Genomic DNA, 18,255 nt, shown 5'->3' with positions numbered 1-18,255 from the left:
GAGACCGGTAGGTGATGAGTGAAATATATCTAATAGGACCTATAGTTGTTTAGATATACATAACTTTCTAGATTTTGCATGTGATGCATTGATACGATATCACCAATACCTTACAACTATTGAGTTACATGTCATGGGGAACACAGTCCTAGTCACTATCTCATATTATTGACAACCTTAAGTCTGTTTCACTCTATTACTGAAATCATTTACTCACTAAAACAAACAACAAAATCCTCCATTTACTTTATGCATTTTTACTCTTTGGAAATATTGGATAAAACTAAGTTTAAGTGCTAGTAGAATTATTTCCTCTGCATTCCCTGTGGGTTTGACCCCAGCCTAGTTAGGTTCTATATTAGAAAGAGACCACTTCATACTTCTTAATTTAAATGTAAGTTTGGGAGTAGAAATTGCTCGGGATCGGGGCATGAATTAGAAGAAGATTTTATAGAGTTAAACTTTATAGCTTGAGGTGGAATATAAAAAAAGTGAAACAGTTCCTAAAAGGCATGTAGCCTCCCTATTATAGTTGTGGTGCACTTCATACCGATAAGAAGGACTCTGGTAGACTCGGCTTCATAGACACCTTATGACTCTTAAACTCTGTACTCTAATACCAAGTTTGTCAGGCCCCGAGCCTACACCCTCGATGTGGCATGCACTAGGAAACCATTTTTGGTCTCACTCAGTGAAAGACTCAAACTCAACAAGGAGTACCATCAAGTGGGAAATCACATACATCATCATCAAACTTTTAAATAATTTAAGTACTCATTTAAAATACAAGTCAAATATCATAACTTAAATATTGAATGTCATTTTTTTTAAAAACAAACTCTGAAAGACTTGAGTTCTCTACTAAGTCTATGAAGCCTCTACTAACTACTATGAAGGTGTTGAGACTAGATCACGGCTACCTCAATAAGAAAATAAAATTATATAAAATTGGAAATAAAGCAGCACCTCTGAATGCAAAGAGGTCTCACCAAAGCTATGGAATATAGATCCTCAATGGTACACCTATTGATGATCTCTAACACTTGTATTTGCATCATAAAATGATACAGGTCAAATCACGTCAGGACATGGAATGTACGAGTATGTCAGATGGCCAAAAGGAAATTACATAAAGATACTCAACTCAAGGAACTCAACTCTGAAAGTAACTCAACTCAAAAAGCGTGCAATGTAGCCAAATAGTGCTTTAAAAGACAGGCAATAATAAATGCAACTCATATGATAAAATATAGTACTTTTACTTCAGTAGGGAGATTCTCTAACCAAAAACCATCACTTATGAGCTAGTGACAATTCAATAAAGCAATGTCGTTGCCATATCCATTCAATACTTTGCCAGGATAAAGGATGTCACATCATATCTAGATCCATATAAAAGGTCCTTTTTTGGGACAATGAGGAGTCGCCCGAATGAACGACACGATTCTATCATATACTGGCTACGTAGTTTATGGGAATTGAGTTATCTAAATTCTTGTCCAAGTCAGTGCTTAATACTAATCCCAAAAACATCATTATTCTCATATATATATATATGATGTAAATTGATGAAAAAGTCCAATGAGACTAGATGAGATTTTTTTTAGTATTCCACTCACTTGATATGTGTATGTATATAACTCATGCTTGAAAATAGACATCAAAAGACTCCTTCATCTAAATATTATACTCAACTCAGCAATTCTCTCTAAAATAGACATGATTGCAACTCAATGAATGTATTTAAAAGTAATAATTTGACTTCTTAATTCAATCTCAAAATGGATATTTAAAATGCTCGTTTCATTTATACTCAATAATTCCCATGGTCAAAATAGTGATTAAGAGGTTTTTCAACTCTTGCTCAAAATTACAAATAAGAGACGCCTCAAACTTAACTCATGTTAAAACACCTTTTTCAATTAAATGATGAAAATAATTACTCTTTAACTCAAAACAGTGCATAAATAATTAAATGTAAGATCAACTAGGGTTCATGTGAATACAAACATTAACATACAATCTCTAATACTCAACTTGTGAAAATCATCAGTGTATAATTGAATATATACAAAAACTAAATGGAATTTATATAGATAACTCAAGAATCCACATTATTTGAATTTAAACACAAACTTGAAATCAAGTTTTCTATATAGAGATGTAGGGCATGAAGACGAACTTAGCACAATGTTATCATAGCCTTACAGACTTGGAACGAACATTTTCTAAATAAACATTAAAGATTAGGCTTGAAATCCTTAAACCCTAGCTTCTCCTCTTCTCTTTAATTCTTGTTCTCAAAAGGTTTTAGCCATTAATGATAGAAAAAAACCCATTGTTTACTGATAAGGGATGGATTTTGGTCCCAAAATGTATTGGGTTAAGTTTGGAAAAGGTGGGTAAAGAAAAATTTGGCCCTCATAAAAACTAGCAACGGGCAAATTCCAACTCCCAAGTCCGCGCAGACCTGGTCCCTATTTCCAGTTTTCACCAATTTTCTCTTTTTCGCGATGTAGACACATTGCACACTTCATTATCTCAAAATTTCAGCCTGGTCCCTAGTTTCACTTTTCACAAGATTTCTCTTAGTTCTCAAAATAATGTAAGTTTGAATAGTATGGGGTGTTACACCTCGATTGAATAGGAAATATTAACAGGAAGAAAATCCATCGATTAGTCATTCGACCAACAACCACCCAAATCAAATCATGTTGCCTGCGGGCACGAGGCAAATCCATAATGAAGTCCATATTCAAGTCTTCTTACTTCCAAGTATGAATCTCAATATCTTGAGCTAAGCCTCTCAATTTTTGATGTTCAACATTCACTTGTTCACAATTAGGATATTTGGCTACAAACTCCGCAATATCCTTCTTCATACCATTCCACCAATACACTTCCCTCAAGTCACTTGTAATATCCCAGGTATGATAAACATAGAGTATGATATAATAAGGTGAATAATTAGCCTTGGTGAACTCATCGATGGGTTAAGAGAGATTTTTATTAAGGGCAATATAGTCTTTTCCCTATTTTTTAGGGGGGATGAATCTAGATAGTTTTGTGGCCAGGTTCCTAATCTATTAAATCCCCAAAGCTCTTAATTCTCCTTATTTATTCACTAATCACCCATCCTAAAAATCTTCTCTCTACAAACGGCTCTCTATACCTCTATTGAAGACCAAGCAATTCTCTCAAGAACTTCTTCAAGTTTTAAGGTTTCTTCAAAATTCTTCAAGTTTCTACTTTAAGGTATGAGGGTGTTGATCCATGGGCACTTTTCACCCATGGAGTTCAAAGGATTCCTTCTTATTTTACTCAATTTCAAGTTTATGATTCTTGATCTTCTAAATTACAAATTGATTTTATAAACTACTGTGTATTTTGTGATTTCTACTCTATTCTATCTTAAATTGATCATAAATGCATGGGAATTGGTAGATGTTATATATATAATCATTAGATTGATGTTTAGGGCATGTGAATTCATTTTGGGGGATGAATACTCTTTGAATTTGCTGAAAAACTTGGAAATTTATTGGGGAAAAGGGTGGGCCAGCACTCCACCATCGCGCTAGGAACAACCCCCAGTAGTTTATAGGCTGGGGCGATGCACCAACAGAGCGCCATCACCCAGCAAGACAGAAAACACAGGCTTTGGATGTGATTTATGTTTTGTGCATAGATCACATTCACCAAGTGCAATTTATGTGTAAAAACGTAAAACGCTATCATCAACTACTCTTTCTAGTGCATGAATTACATTTTATTTATGATTTAACCTCCCAACTAAGCATGAATTACTCCTCAATTGCATGAACTTACTTTTAAGTATCACTATTCAAGTATGATTTCAAGTATCTTTCAAATATTAGTTGAATGCAAGTTTAATGAAAGAGTGACTTGAGATCCTTAGTTAGCTATTCCTATGAACATGTTTATGAACTTTAACTATCAAAAGCTTATGATTTAGAAGTATGATTATGACATGTATTCCATGGGTTGATATACTTAGCACCGAGTAGGATTGAAGTGGAGGCTCGACCTAAGCCTTAGTAGCAACTTCTAGTCTCTTAAACTATGTTGCCACCGTAGGTTGTCTTTATGGCCTAGCTAGTGGATCCACATATAGCACATGATGATAATGATTGGATGGAGCATATCTTGGCAAGTAGCCTCCCCCCTTCTCGATGTGGGGATCATCGAATTCCATGTTATAGCTCACATGGTCTTAATGTCGATTACGGTTATCTCCCACGTATGTATACTTTTCTTATGTACCCTTTATGATTTCACTTATGCTTTTCAATTGCTTGATCAACTATATTTTTCTTATGTCCTTATTATTTTATATGGCGTGTATATTATTTGATCATTGCATCTAATATTTCATCTTGCATAGCATGCCCGCATACTTAGTACATTCAAATGTATTAAGGCATACTTTATTTCCTATATTGTACCATAATGTAGGGGTTGATGATCGTATCCATACTCCACGTGGCTAAAGTTGAGTTCTAGTAATCCAAGGATTGGTGAGTCCTCATCTATTCGAGGATAAGTTTATGAGTTCTTTCTTTTGTTCTTCTTTAAATACTTTTCTATATTACGTTGAGGGTGAGATAAGGACATTTCTTAGCCTCCCACTCATGTTGATCAGTAGAGGCTTGTTGGACACACTATGTAGAGTCTATGTTGTCATTTTATTTGACTATGGTACTTACACATTTCTTCTAGCCTATTGAGTTGATCTTTATTATGCCTTGTATGTGTTCATGTATGATATGTCAAGAGTCTTGGTTTGAGCCCTTTGGGGTTTTGATCATCATGTTACAACTTGGCCCTAGTTCGAGTCGTGACATCTCTATACATCTTTTTGGAACCCGGATGAATAGAACACTGCAAACTATGAGCTTCAGACAATATTATTTCCCTTAATTCATCAACATTGGGAACAAACAACCGGCCTTGATATCTAACCACACCATATCCCCCTTGGGAGAAAGCCTCAATGGCTTTTTCGGTAACCGCTTTCTTCAATTCAACTAAAGTAGGATCATTATCTTGTTATGCCTTAACATCCGCCTCAAGAGATGATTCAAAACTATTTTGCACCACTACACCCCATCCTCTGAATCAACCAAGAGAACACCCAAACAAGCTAGTCTACGAGCAACATGAACTAACTCCTTCATTACTTCCTCAACATGGACAACACTATTCATGAACAATCCACGAAGAGCATCATCAACCATATTCGCCTTACCAGATGGTACCACATATTCATATCATAATCCTTCAATAACTCAAGCCATCTCCTTTGTCAAAGGTTCAAATCCTTTTGGTTGAAAACATATTGCAAGCTCTTATGAGCGATTAATACATCAACATGCACACCATAAATATAGTGTCTCCAAATCTTTAAAGAAAACACATCCACCGCCAACTCCAAGTCATTGATCGGATAATTATTTTCATGCACCTAGAGTTGCCTAGAAGCATAGGATACCTCCTTACCATTTTTATCAAAACAAAACCAATACCAACCCTTGAAGCATCATCAAAATATACCACAAAACTATTAGATCCTTCCGATAAAGTCAACACCAGCGCGGAGGTAAGATTATCTTTCAACTCTTGGAAGCTCTTTTCACATGCCTCAGACCATTGGAATCTTACCTCCTTAAAGTAGTCAAGGGAGACACAATGAAAGAGAATCCTTCTACAAACCATTTATAATAACTGGCTAAGCTCAAGAAACGTCAAATTTCAGAATGAGACAAAGGTCTAGGCCAATTCTTTACTGCTTTGATTTTCTTGGGATCCACCATAATACCTTCACCAGAGATAATATGGCCAAAAAGTAACTAACCTTAACCAAAACTCATACTTGTTAAACTTAGCAAATAATTGACGGTCCATGAAAATTTGCAAGACAATCCTAAAATAATTGGCGTCCTCCTCCTAACTTTGGGAATAGATCAATATATCATCAATGAACACAATAACAAACATATCCAAATATTGCTTGAGCACCTTGTTCATCAAATTCATAAAAGTTATAGGAGCATTAGTTAGTCCAAAAGACATAACCAAGAATTCAAAGTGATCATACTGAGTACTAAAATTTATCTTCGAAATATCACATTCCCTTACTCAGAGTTGATGATAACCCGAGCGAAGATCATTCTTTCAAAAGTAACTTTTTCCCTAAAGTTGATCGAACAAGTCATCGATCTTTAGAATGGAGACTTATTATTAATAGTAACCTTGTTCAATTATTAGTAGTCAACACACAATTGGCGAGAACCATCCTTCTTTCTAATAAAGAAAACCAAATCACCCTATGAAGACATACTCGGTCTAATGAAACCTTTATATACAAATCCTTTAATTGATCCTTTAACTCCTTAAGTTCCTCTAGGCCACTTGATAAGGAGAAATAGATATAGGTTGGGTGTCGAGTAGAATATCAATACCAAAGTCCATCTCCCTTCTAGGAGAGATACCTAGGAGATCATCGGGAAAAACTTCCGAAAATTCATTAACAACTGAAACTGACTCAAGAGTAGGAGCTTCATAATTTGCATTCCTTGCCCAAATTAGATGATAAATGCAACCTTTGGAAATTATTTTTCGATCTTTAAGTCACAAAATGAATTAACCTTTAAATATGAAATTACTACATTTCAATTCTAGGACTGGCTCATTAGAAAACTGAAACTTGACCACTCGGGTTCTACAACATATAGAAGCATAACATTCATATAGCCAATTCATACCGAGAATAATATCAAAATCGATCAGATCAAGTTCTACAAGGTCAATTGAGGTGATTTTATGAAAAATTGAGACTGGACAACTTCTATACTCTTTTAGCCAAAACTGAATCACCAACAGGAGTATAGATGAAAAAGGGCACTTACAAAATCTTAGGACTACAATGAATTTCATAGAAAGATAAGGAGTAACAAATGATAGAGTAGCACCTGGATCTAACAATACATAAACATCAAAATCAAAGACTTTTAACATACCATTTAACATATTGGGAGAATCCTTCAAATCCTGCCTAGTTTGAAGAGCATAGAATTGATTTTGGCACTAACCACCACTGGAACCTGTGGCAGCACCCTACTGAACTAGATGGCATATAGATTTCATCTGAGCTTGGGTTCGACCACCACCTCTACAATCCTTTACATGATGACCTAGCTTACCCCATATATAAATTGGACCTGACCCCACCAATTTCTCTCATCTATGGTTTCATCCACATTTCTTGCATGGGGAATGACTTGGCCAGTCGGAGCTCCTACTTGAACCTTATGGTTGGGCACCCTATCCTTATCAAACTTTGGATCTAGAGCATATGAAATGTTTTGGACGGAGTACTTTTGGTAGAATTGAAGACGTCCACTATTACCTAACTTACCATATGAGAACTCACCACTATTAGTTCGAGCCCTCTTGGACAACCTTCTATATCTCTATATTATCTTCTCCTCCTCTATTTGTTTGTCATGTGACATGAGCCTAGAGATGTCCATCTCCTTAATTAGCATGCCAATTCTACAAACCTTGACCACCATATCTTACACACTTAAAATGAAATTGCTCATATGATCCCTTGGATCAGAAACCATTAAAAGACTTAAGAGCATACTCCCTTACACTCATATTACCTTTCCTCAAATTTATGAACTCTTGAACTTTAGCCTCCCTCAACTCTAATGGAAAAAAGAAGTCAAGAAAAGCACTCTTGTATTCTTTCCAATCAACGGGACCCATACTTATAGCCCTTTCACTTCCCCATTGGTCATACCAAACTTGAGCAACTCCCTAAAGTTGATAAGACACTATATCCACCTTCTCCACCGGACCAGTTCCCATGATCTCCACAATCTTGCCAATACCCTCAACAAATTCTTGTGGATCCTCATCTACTTTAGAGCCATGAAACTTGAGAGGGTTTATATGGGCAAAAATCACAAAACTCGGCTAGCCATCAAACCAACATTCGGGTCCACGGGAGATACCACTTCCCTATTAACTTGAACATTTATAGCTTTGGAAAGCACTTGAAATAAAACTCGAAACTCCACATGAGAGACTTGCTAATTCTAAGGGCCATTTGGATCTTGTTGCTCCTCCTCAACATTTCTTCTCACGGAAATTCTTCATGGAGGCATACTTTTGTAATCACAAAGAGAAAGCGTTAGAGGAAAAAGCCTTAAAGTTTAACTCTATCACTCGATATAAGAATTATAAAAGAAGTGAAGTTTCCTAAAAGTCTTATAGCCTCCAATTCATAGATGTGATGCGCTGCACACTGATGAACAAGAATCTACTTGACGCGGCATGTTAGACTGACTCCCTAGGATACTTTAAACCTTGTGCTCTGATACTAAGTTTGTCATGATCCAAGGTAGTCCCTAGGTGTGATATGACTATTAGAATCTCGAAAGACTCTAACCAAGCCTCTTAGCATATCATATATGAGCATACATAAGGTAAATAAAGCAATAAGACTAAATCATAAATGCAAAAATAAAGTCTTAACATGAATATCTCAATAAAGAAGAAATAAATATTAAAAGAACATGACAATATAGACTTCATAAACATTTAACATGCCTCTACTAGTCTAGATAGGGGTATAAGATAAGCTCCTAGCTCACCCAAAATATAAAAAATAACGTCGGAGAAAGAAATATAAACTCATGTTGGTTGCATCCTCGAAGCATGCGCACTTACCAATCAAGTGTAAAAGTTAAGTAATCTAATATAGCCATGAGCAGAAGAAGGAGCGTGATGATCATTGAATCCTACAATATGATACAGTGCAGGGGAAAATATGCATTATTACATGTAATTCAATAAGTATGTGAGAAGCATGAATGAATAATGATAATAGGACTTAGTCGACATGAACATGGGATGCATGACCAATATCTTAAAAACATGAGTAAAACTTGAAAGCATTTGAATATCATAATCATGTGGTCAATGCATCATAAAACATCATAAGAACTTGTATCATTCCATATATCTTTAGGGGATAGGACATTTAACCAACATATAAGATCATGGGAGCTATAACATGGAATCTGGTGTTACTCCGACACCAAAAAGAGAGAGGTCATGGTAGACTCCATGAGAACATCTTAAACTTGAGTTATTTGTGGATCAACTAGCTAGGCCATAAGGGAAAACCTATGTGGGCAACGTAGTTAGGGAATATAGGTTGCTACTAGAGTTCCTTTGCATTGCTACTTGAGCTCTCAGACAGAAGCCAACATCAAAGTCCTATCGATGCTTAGTCAATATCCCAACAGAATTCATAAATCATAGTCATAAACATCATTAGGAAAGAAAATAATAGATACAAATCAAACATCATAAAATAATCATAAAAATAGCTCATTAACAGGATGATTTATACAAGAATGATAAAATCTTTCAATCTTTATGAATCCGTGAGAAAACCTTTCACCTCTTTGACATGAGTATGTGAGAATTTCCTTTCACAACCATAGATACTTGCTTGAACCATCATTCATTAATTATCATGAGATTCATAATTCCTTGATAACCAGTCATAAATCATTCATAGAAATCCTTTATCAATCATGATCATAATTCTATAAATTTATACTTGAAAGTAGAATAATGCATGGGTCCATGAAAATCAATTGAAATAATGCAATTGAAACTTGAATAATACATAATTTAATCAATAATAATAAAATAAACCATAATTGAATTGACCCAATGTAATTTTACAAGAATTACGGCTAGAAGATAATCATAAAAGAAGAATTTAAGAAAATGCCTTTGGGACTCCATAGATGTAAGAATCCATGGATAAATTCCCACATACCTTGGTGACTTTCATGGGCCCTGGTGCCTTGTACAGCCCATGAAAGGCCTCGTGAAAGTCAAAAAGTTACAACATTTTGGTTATTTTTATTTAAACTCCATTTTTTGACTTTCCAATTTATGGGGTCTTACATCTTGGGCAAGCACTTAGAACGCGGCTCAAAACTCCGCATGAGAGACTTGTTCACTCAAAGGGTCATTTGGGACTTGGAGACCTTGTTGCTCCTCCTTCGCATTCCTTCTCACGAGGGCTCTTCTTGGAGGTATGATTCTATAATCTCAAAGAGAAAGCATTAAGGGAAAATCCTTAGAGTTTAACTATATCGCACGACATAAGAATGATCAAAGAGGTGAAGTTTTCTAAAACACCTCATAGCTTCCTATTCATAGATGTGGTATGCTTCACATCCATTAATAAGACTACTTGACGAAACATGTTAGACTCTCTAGGAAACCTTAAACCTTGTACTCTGATACTAACTTTGTCATAATCTAAGTTATACTCTAAATGTGATATGGTGATTAGGATCCCGAGAGACCCCAACCAAACTCTTGACGTATCATACTTGAGCATACATAAGGAAAATAGACAATAAGGTAAAACATGAATGCGGAATGAAAATCTCAATACAACAAAATCTCAACATAAGAGAATTGACACAATAGTAAAAAAGCTATGCATACCTCTACTACTTAAGATGGGGCATAGGACAAGTTCCTAGCTTACCAAACTTAAAGGATAAAAGTCATGAAAACATAGTGAACAGCATAAGTGTTGCGTCCTCGAAACATGAGGACTCACCAACAAGGGAAATAGTAAGCTCCAAATATAGCCATAAGCGGGATGAGCATGATTTTGGACCCTATATTATGATACAATATTGGCAAAATATATGTGTTAGTATATGGAATGTACTAAGTATGTGAGAAACATGCATGAATAATAACAATTGAACATAATCAATATGAATATGTGATGCATGACCAATATCTTTAAAACATGAATAAAAGTTGAAAATGCTTGAAAATCATTTCATGTGGCTAATGCATCACAAAACATCATAAGAGCTTATGGAACATAACATATACATATGCAGGACATTAAACTTAACCAAAATTTAAGACCATGTGATCTATAACATAGAATCTGATGTAACTCTCACATCGAGAAGAGAGAGGCTACTTGTCAAGGTAGACTCCGTATCATAAACATAAAATGAGTTATATATGGATACACTAGCTAAGCCATAAAGGCACCTACAGTGGCATATAGCTTTGGAACTAAGGGTTGCTACTAGGGTTACCTCGTGGATCCCCACCACAAAGTTTGCATAGTGCTAAGTCAATCCCAATAGAATATATAAAAATATAGTTGTTAGGGAAGGAAAATAAATACCAATCCATATCCATAAAATAGCATAATAAGAATAGCTCTTTGAAAACCATGATCATAACATAACATGTGGACACTTACCTTTCTAAGCATCCAAATCATAACTTCTTTTATATTGTAAGAAACCTTTCCCAATTCATGGTTATTTTATTGAAACATACTTGAAAACATAGTTCACAAATTTCATAAAATATTCTTAACCCTTGATCATAAATTCATAGTTTAAAACTTGAAATTCATAACATAATGCATGGGTTCTTGAAAAACCTATTGAAAGCATGTAATTTAACTCAAATCATGCATGAATAGACTATTGGAACTAAGTAAAATCATAATTGAGTTGACCCAATACAATTTGATAATAATTCTAGAATTATTGAATTAAAATTGATAGAAAAAGGGAAAAATCTTTGGAACTCCAGTGATGAATTCCCAACATACCTTGATAATCAAAACTTAAAGCAAGCTCTAAGTGATGGAGAATTGACTTGATCTTGAAACCCTAGCTTGGAGAAGAAGATGTATCCTTGGGAGAGAGTTCTAGTGAGTATGAAGTAATTTTAGAGGGAATGGGGTAATTTTCAAGGAATTGGGTACTTATAGGCTTAGTAGAATAACCTAAAATGACATAGTATTGATGTAGGAGAGATAGTAAATGCCCAAAATATCCTTCAATAAAAACTGTCGAAGTGGACCTACGGTCGTAGATCTTTCAATGGGTCATAGGAACGGGTCGTAGAAATGGTGCACCGAAACATGAGCTACTGGAATTACACCTTTGACCCTACCACTAAAGTCTATGGGTCATCGGAGGACTTACGGGTCATGGAAATGGTTCGTAAAACACCCCAACACTTAGCCAAATCTCCAAATCTCAGACCCACCTAATGACTCTGGTTAATGGTCCATCAAAGATTCTACTAGTCATAGACCCTTCTCGTCATGCAAACTTTTCTAAAACCCAAAATATTGAGTTTATGAATCTCATCTATGGGTTCCTTTCTATGTGTCATAGGATCTCCTACTACCCATAGGAACCCCTCATAGAGTGAGTTCACACTAAGTGAAAATTTCACTTCTCAAGACCTTCCTACGAGCCTTTCCTACGGGTCATCAACTTGGCTCGTCTCAGACTTCAAGATTTTTCTTAAGTGTTGGGCCTTCTAAAAATGCCTTCCTACGGCTCGTAGGACTTCCTATGGCCCATCGATCGACTCTTAAAAGCCTACACCATATCATTTTCTGCAACTTTTCTGCAACATTTTTCCTTTGTTTGGCCTTCTAACTTTTGGGGTCTTATATTAAATGAGAAGGATTTTGTGTCACAATCCTAACCCGCCATAATTGGCACCCATTCTAACCCTTCATGGGGAGAACCATCAATCCAACCCAACTAAACAATAATCACTTCAGACAACATTTAAAGATATAGAAGCAGGTTTAAATATTAGTTTAAAAAGGTTGAGTCCCCATAAACTCAGTAAGTTAACAAAAAAAGAATAAATAGTGTGGAAATTGAACACCTAGGACCTGAAATTCATTATACCAAAACTTCTATCAACAAATATAAGGGTGTGGATGCAGCCCCGATTTCAAACATAAAGAAATAAGATTCTAAGGTCTAAGTCCTGAAGGAAGGACCATATGGTAGCCTGAAAGAGCTGGCTCACCCATGAACTCTTACAAATCAAAAATCTTCTATGCGATGTCTCTTAATAGTTTCCTGAAGATACCCTATAATCAACAAAGAAAGAGCAATTATAGTATTAGTACACAGAACAATGGTGTACTGGTAGGATAAGGTGATTATTCTAGTAAATAAGATATGGAAAAATAACCACAACACCGTAAACACACATATATAGAATACCTTACACTTATCATTTCGTGAACAGTAAATATTCATATGCACAGGTTAAAAGTCTCATTTTAATGCACATTCAAGGATGGTTCTCTCATGGAACCTGCACTTCATCTATTAGTGTGACGGAATATGACACCCGATCTAAGTTTAAAATATGACACATGATGCAAACTAATGTTAGTACATGACACCCAGTCCAGTTATATGTCAAAATGTGACACCTGATCCACACAAACATAGCACAATCACAAATACAGTGAATAGTTCAACAGTCATAATTATAATAAATAGGTTCATTACATGCCATTGATAATAAAAAGTTATTTCACATGGTTGAATTCATCTTTACCTATTTACATACATATATGCATACAATTGAATCACTTAACAACTACATATGACATATACGGGAAGAAAAAACCATCACTTACCTCAAAACCAAGCTTTTGAAAACTCTAAACTCTTGGAGCTTTCCCTTTCTAGGTTTGTTGGACTTGTTCTTGGTCTAAAAAAAGCCACACATATGAAAGGATAAATAAAATGGCCTAATTTATCTGAATTATAACAATATTCCAACCCTTAGCCACACCCATGATCCTAATGCCCAACTAGGGCTTTTCCTACCATAAATTTCAAGCCAAAACCCTCCCCAATAATGATCAACTATGATTCTAATTCTAAGACTCAAATTACGAAGTATGAGAGTATTTAACTTACATTTGATGCAATAATGGGTAGAAAATTGAAAGGAATAGCCCTGGTTCAACCTTTTTCTCTCCATAAATAAGAAGTCTAGAAAAATAACATTTTTGGGACTTTTTCCATCTTAAGTCACGACTATCCCACCACAGCGGGACAAATCCGCTACAATGGTCCCACCCTAGATGAATTAATCCTTCTCTAGTGGGACGCACGGAGACAGAATCTCCGTGTTTGAGTTCCAAGCTTTTAATTTTACAGCACACCCTCATCCCATGATGTTCTAATATCTATACTTCACACTACGTTAAATTTCAGGAATTATACTTGCCCGAATACGATTTCGTAAAGTCGTACAGGTTTTGTATCATCTTAGCTATAAATTCAATCAATCAAACTAAAAAAATAAAAACTCCATACATTACCAAATTACCCTATACCTCACTTGACTCAAATTTCATTCAAGTCTGACCTAGGTTCAGTTTTTCCAAGTCATTACCCAAAACCCACCTAAAAAGCCTCTCGGTGCTTAGTAAATATTCCAACAAAATTCATTAAATCATTAAAACATCATCATTATCATCATTATAAAAAATAATCATTAGAGCAGTTCATTAACTTGGTGATTCATAAGAATTAACAAACTTTGGTGGGAACTATCCTTATCATCATCTAATCATGATTGTGTGAGAATTTTACTAGTCACACCATAATGACTTCTTGAATCATCATTGAAACATCATTCCATCCTTCATCAATCATTCATAAGTCTCAAACTTCTTCCATAAAAGATTTCTTTGAAAATCATTTAACTTCATGATCACAATTCATGTATATCATCATTGAAACTAACTTTATGAATGGGAATTTATAAATCAACTTGAAATCATGCAATTAATGTAAAACCATGCTTGCAATAATCATTGAAAATAATTAAAAAGATAATTAAAATAGCCCAATACAAAACATCAAACTAGGGTTAGAAAGTAATTAAAATTGGGAAGATTTTTGGGAAAAACCTTAGGACTCTATAGGTAAAAGGAACCCATGGATCAAATCTCATATACCTTGATGAATTTAACTCAGAAATTGAAGAAGAAACTTGTTTCTCTTGAAACCTTAGCTTGAATTTGTAGAAGAGAACCTTGAGAGAATTGCTTAGTCTTGTCTTAGGAAAATTTAAAGGATGATTTAGAATAGAAGGGATTTTGAAGTGTTAGGTAGTTATATGTTCTGAATATTTCTTAAAAGGTGTCTAGATAAATTGAACCTAAAAAGACCCTTATACCTTTCATTAAACTTTAGAATTTGGACCTACGACTTGGACTCTATGAGTCGTGCAAACTTCTACGACTCGTCAACTTGAGTCATCCTGTAGGTCTAAGAAAATCCTGAACTCTGAGCCTCTTATTCATCTCTATGAGTCATGATTATGACTCATCAAAACACTTACGGGTGGTAGACCCAACTCGTTCTGCAGTCCTGACAAACCTGTAATTTTCTTAAGTTTTGAAGTTCTTTTATAAGGGACCTTTACGAGTCATAATCATGTCTACGAATCATCGATCTGATTCGTAGACTTCCCCCTTTACTTAATTCCATCTTCCACCTTAATTCCACTTTTACGAGTCAATCTTATCACTCGTGAAAGCACTACGACTCGTAGGTTGAGTCGTAGAAGCTGGGTAGTCCTTTTTCTTGAAATTCTTTCTTCGTTCCAACTTTTCAATATCCGGGTCTTACATGAAATTTCATGTCCCTTACCTTATGGTCAGCATACTCTTTTTGACGATTCTGAGGTGCTAGAAGCTTAGATTTAATGCTCTTTCCTTTATCTTGAGCATCTCTTACCAAGTCAACCCCCAAGGCTTTACATCTCCAGTCTCAAACCACCCTATGGGTGGCCTACATCCCCTCCCATAAAGGGATTCATATGGCACCATCTCAATACTGGAGTGATAGCTATTATTATTGGAGAACTCACACAAGGGTAAGAATTTATCCCAATGTCCTCCAAAATCAATTACATGCTCTCAACATGTCTTCCAACACCTGAATGGTTCTCTCTAACTGCCCATCAGTCTGTGGATGACAAGCTGTGTTGAAAGTGAGTTGAGTGCCCAACTCCTCATTCAACATTCCCCAATACTTGGAGTTGAATTGCATACCATGGTCTGAGATGATAGAAAGGGGAACCCCGTGCAGCCTTACTATCTCTTTCACGTAAATCTTTGCCAACTATTGTGCATTGTAGTCTACTCTAAATAGAATGAAATAGGTTGACTTCGTCAATCAATCAACCATAACCCAAATAGAACAAGCACAAATCCATGGCTATTTTTTCCCACTTTCATTCAGGAATGGGCATTATTTGAAGCAAACCTGCAGGCTTCTGGTGCTCATACTTTACCTGCTGACAATTCTGTCACTTAGACATATACTCGCCTATGTCTTTTTTCATACCCGGCCAATAATACAATCGCTTTAAATCTTGGTACATCTTGGTCACTCCTAGATAAATAGAGTATCGTGAACCATGAGATTTGGAAAACATCTTCTAAATTAAACCATCCACCTAGAGAACACAAATACTTACCCTAAAATTTGCCACCTTATCTGTATCAATGATTGTATCATGGGCCTGCCCAACAAGGTCTTTTCTCTTATTTCATTCAAGTTTGCATCCTCAAACTACTTGGCATTAATTTCTTCAATAAAGGTAGGTCTTAGATCAACACTGGCTAGCACCCCACCCTTTCCTAAGATGCCTAGCCTTATAAATTTAGCATCTAAGTGTTGAATCTCTCTAGTAAGGGGCCGCTTACCGGCTCCCAAACAGGCTAGATTGCCTATGCTAATCGGTTTCTGACATAATGTGTCTGCCACCACATTGCCTTACCTGGACGATACTGGATGGTAACATCATAATACTTAATCAACTCCATCCATCTTCGCTATCTCAGGTTCAAGTCTTTTTGAGTGAACACATGCTATAAACTGTGGTAGTCAGTAAACACTTCACACTTGACACCGTAGAGATAATGTCTTTAGATTGTTAGAGCAAACACTATGCTGCCAACTCCAAGTCATGTTTCTCTCATGTACCCTCAACTACCATGAGGCATAAGCTATAACATTTTTATTCTGCATTATCACAGCACCCAAACATGAATGTGAAGTATCATAATAAATAATGAAATCTTTACCTTCAACTGGGGTAAGAATAGGTGTCGTGGTTAGAAGAGTCATGAGATTTTGGAAGCTCTCTTCACATTTATCAGTCCACTCAAATAGTACCTCCTTCTGAGTCATCCCGGTCAAATAGGTGGCGATAGAAGCAAAGTTTCTCATGAACCAATGATAATAACTGACAAGTCTCACAAACTACTAACTTCAGTCACAAATCTAGGATGACCCCAGTTCTTGACCGCTTCAATTTTTTGTGGATCTACCATTACCCTTATCTTCGAAATAGTATGCCCCCAAAAGGCAACCATAGATAGCCAAAATTCACACTTATAGAATTTTGCATATAGTTTTTGCTTTCCCAGGACACCCAAAACAATACGAAGATGGTCTGCATGTTCTTCCTTACTCTTCTAGTAAACCAGAATATCATCTATAAATATGATCACAATTGACTATAGGAATGGCTTGAACACCCCATTCGTTAAAATAATGAAGGTTGCAAGTACATTGGTCAGCCCAAACGGCATTACCAAAAACTCATAATGCCTATACCTGGTTCTAAAAGATGTTTTGGGCACATCCTTAGGTATAATCTTCAGCTGATGGTACCCATAGCTTAGGTTTAATCCTTAGGTCTAATTGCGCGTGTGTCTGGCTCCAAGTCAATACAAAAATCTAGTCTTTATCAAGAAGCATACCACGCAAGTTGGTAGAAAACACTTCTTTGAACTAAGACACTACCAGAATAAAATTAATAGAGGGAGACTCGACATTAACATCCTAAATATGAGACAAATGTGCCAAACAACCCTGCCCCGCTATTTTTCTAGCCTGGAGAAAGCATATGACCTTAGTTAACTTAGGCTTGTACACCCCTTCTCACTCTAACCTTTCCCTACTGGATTTCTAGAGTCATAGTCTTAGTATTACAGTTAGGCACAACATAATAGGGGGACAACCAAGTCATGCCTAAGATCATGTCAAAATCAGTCATATCTAGAACTACTAAATCAACCCAAGTCTAGAAACCCATAAATATAATAGAACAAGCACAATATATATGGGTGACTATAAGAGACTCTCCATCAGGGCTAGTAACATGGATGGGGGCATCAAGTAAATCACAAATTGCATCAAAACTCAAGGCAAACTATATTGACACATATGAATAAGTAGAACCCAGATAAAATAACATAGTAGTCATCCAGTCACAAGCAAGAATAGT

The sequence above is a fragment of the Solanum dulcamara genome, chromosome 8 (genome assembly GCF_947179165.1).
Source record: "Solanum dulcamara chromosome 8, daSolDulc1.2, whole genome shotgun sequence".
NCBI classification, from domain to species: Eukaryota; Viridiplantae; Streptophyta; class Magnoliopsida; order Solanales; family Solanaceae; genus Solanum; species Solanum dulcamara.
This window is presented reverse-complemented; position numbering follows the sequence as displayed.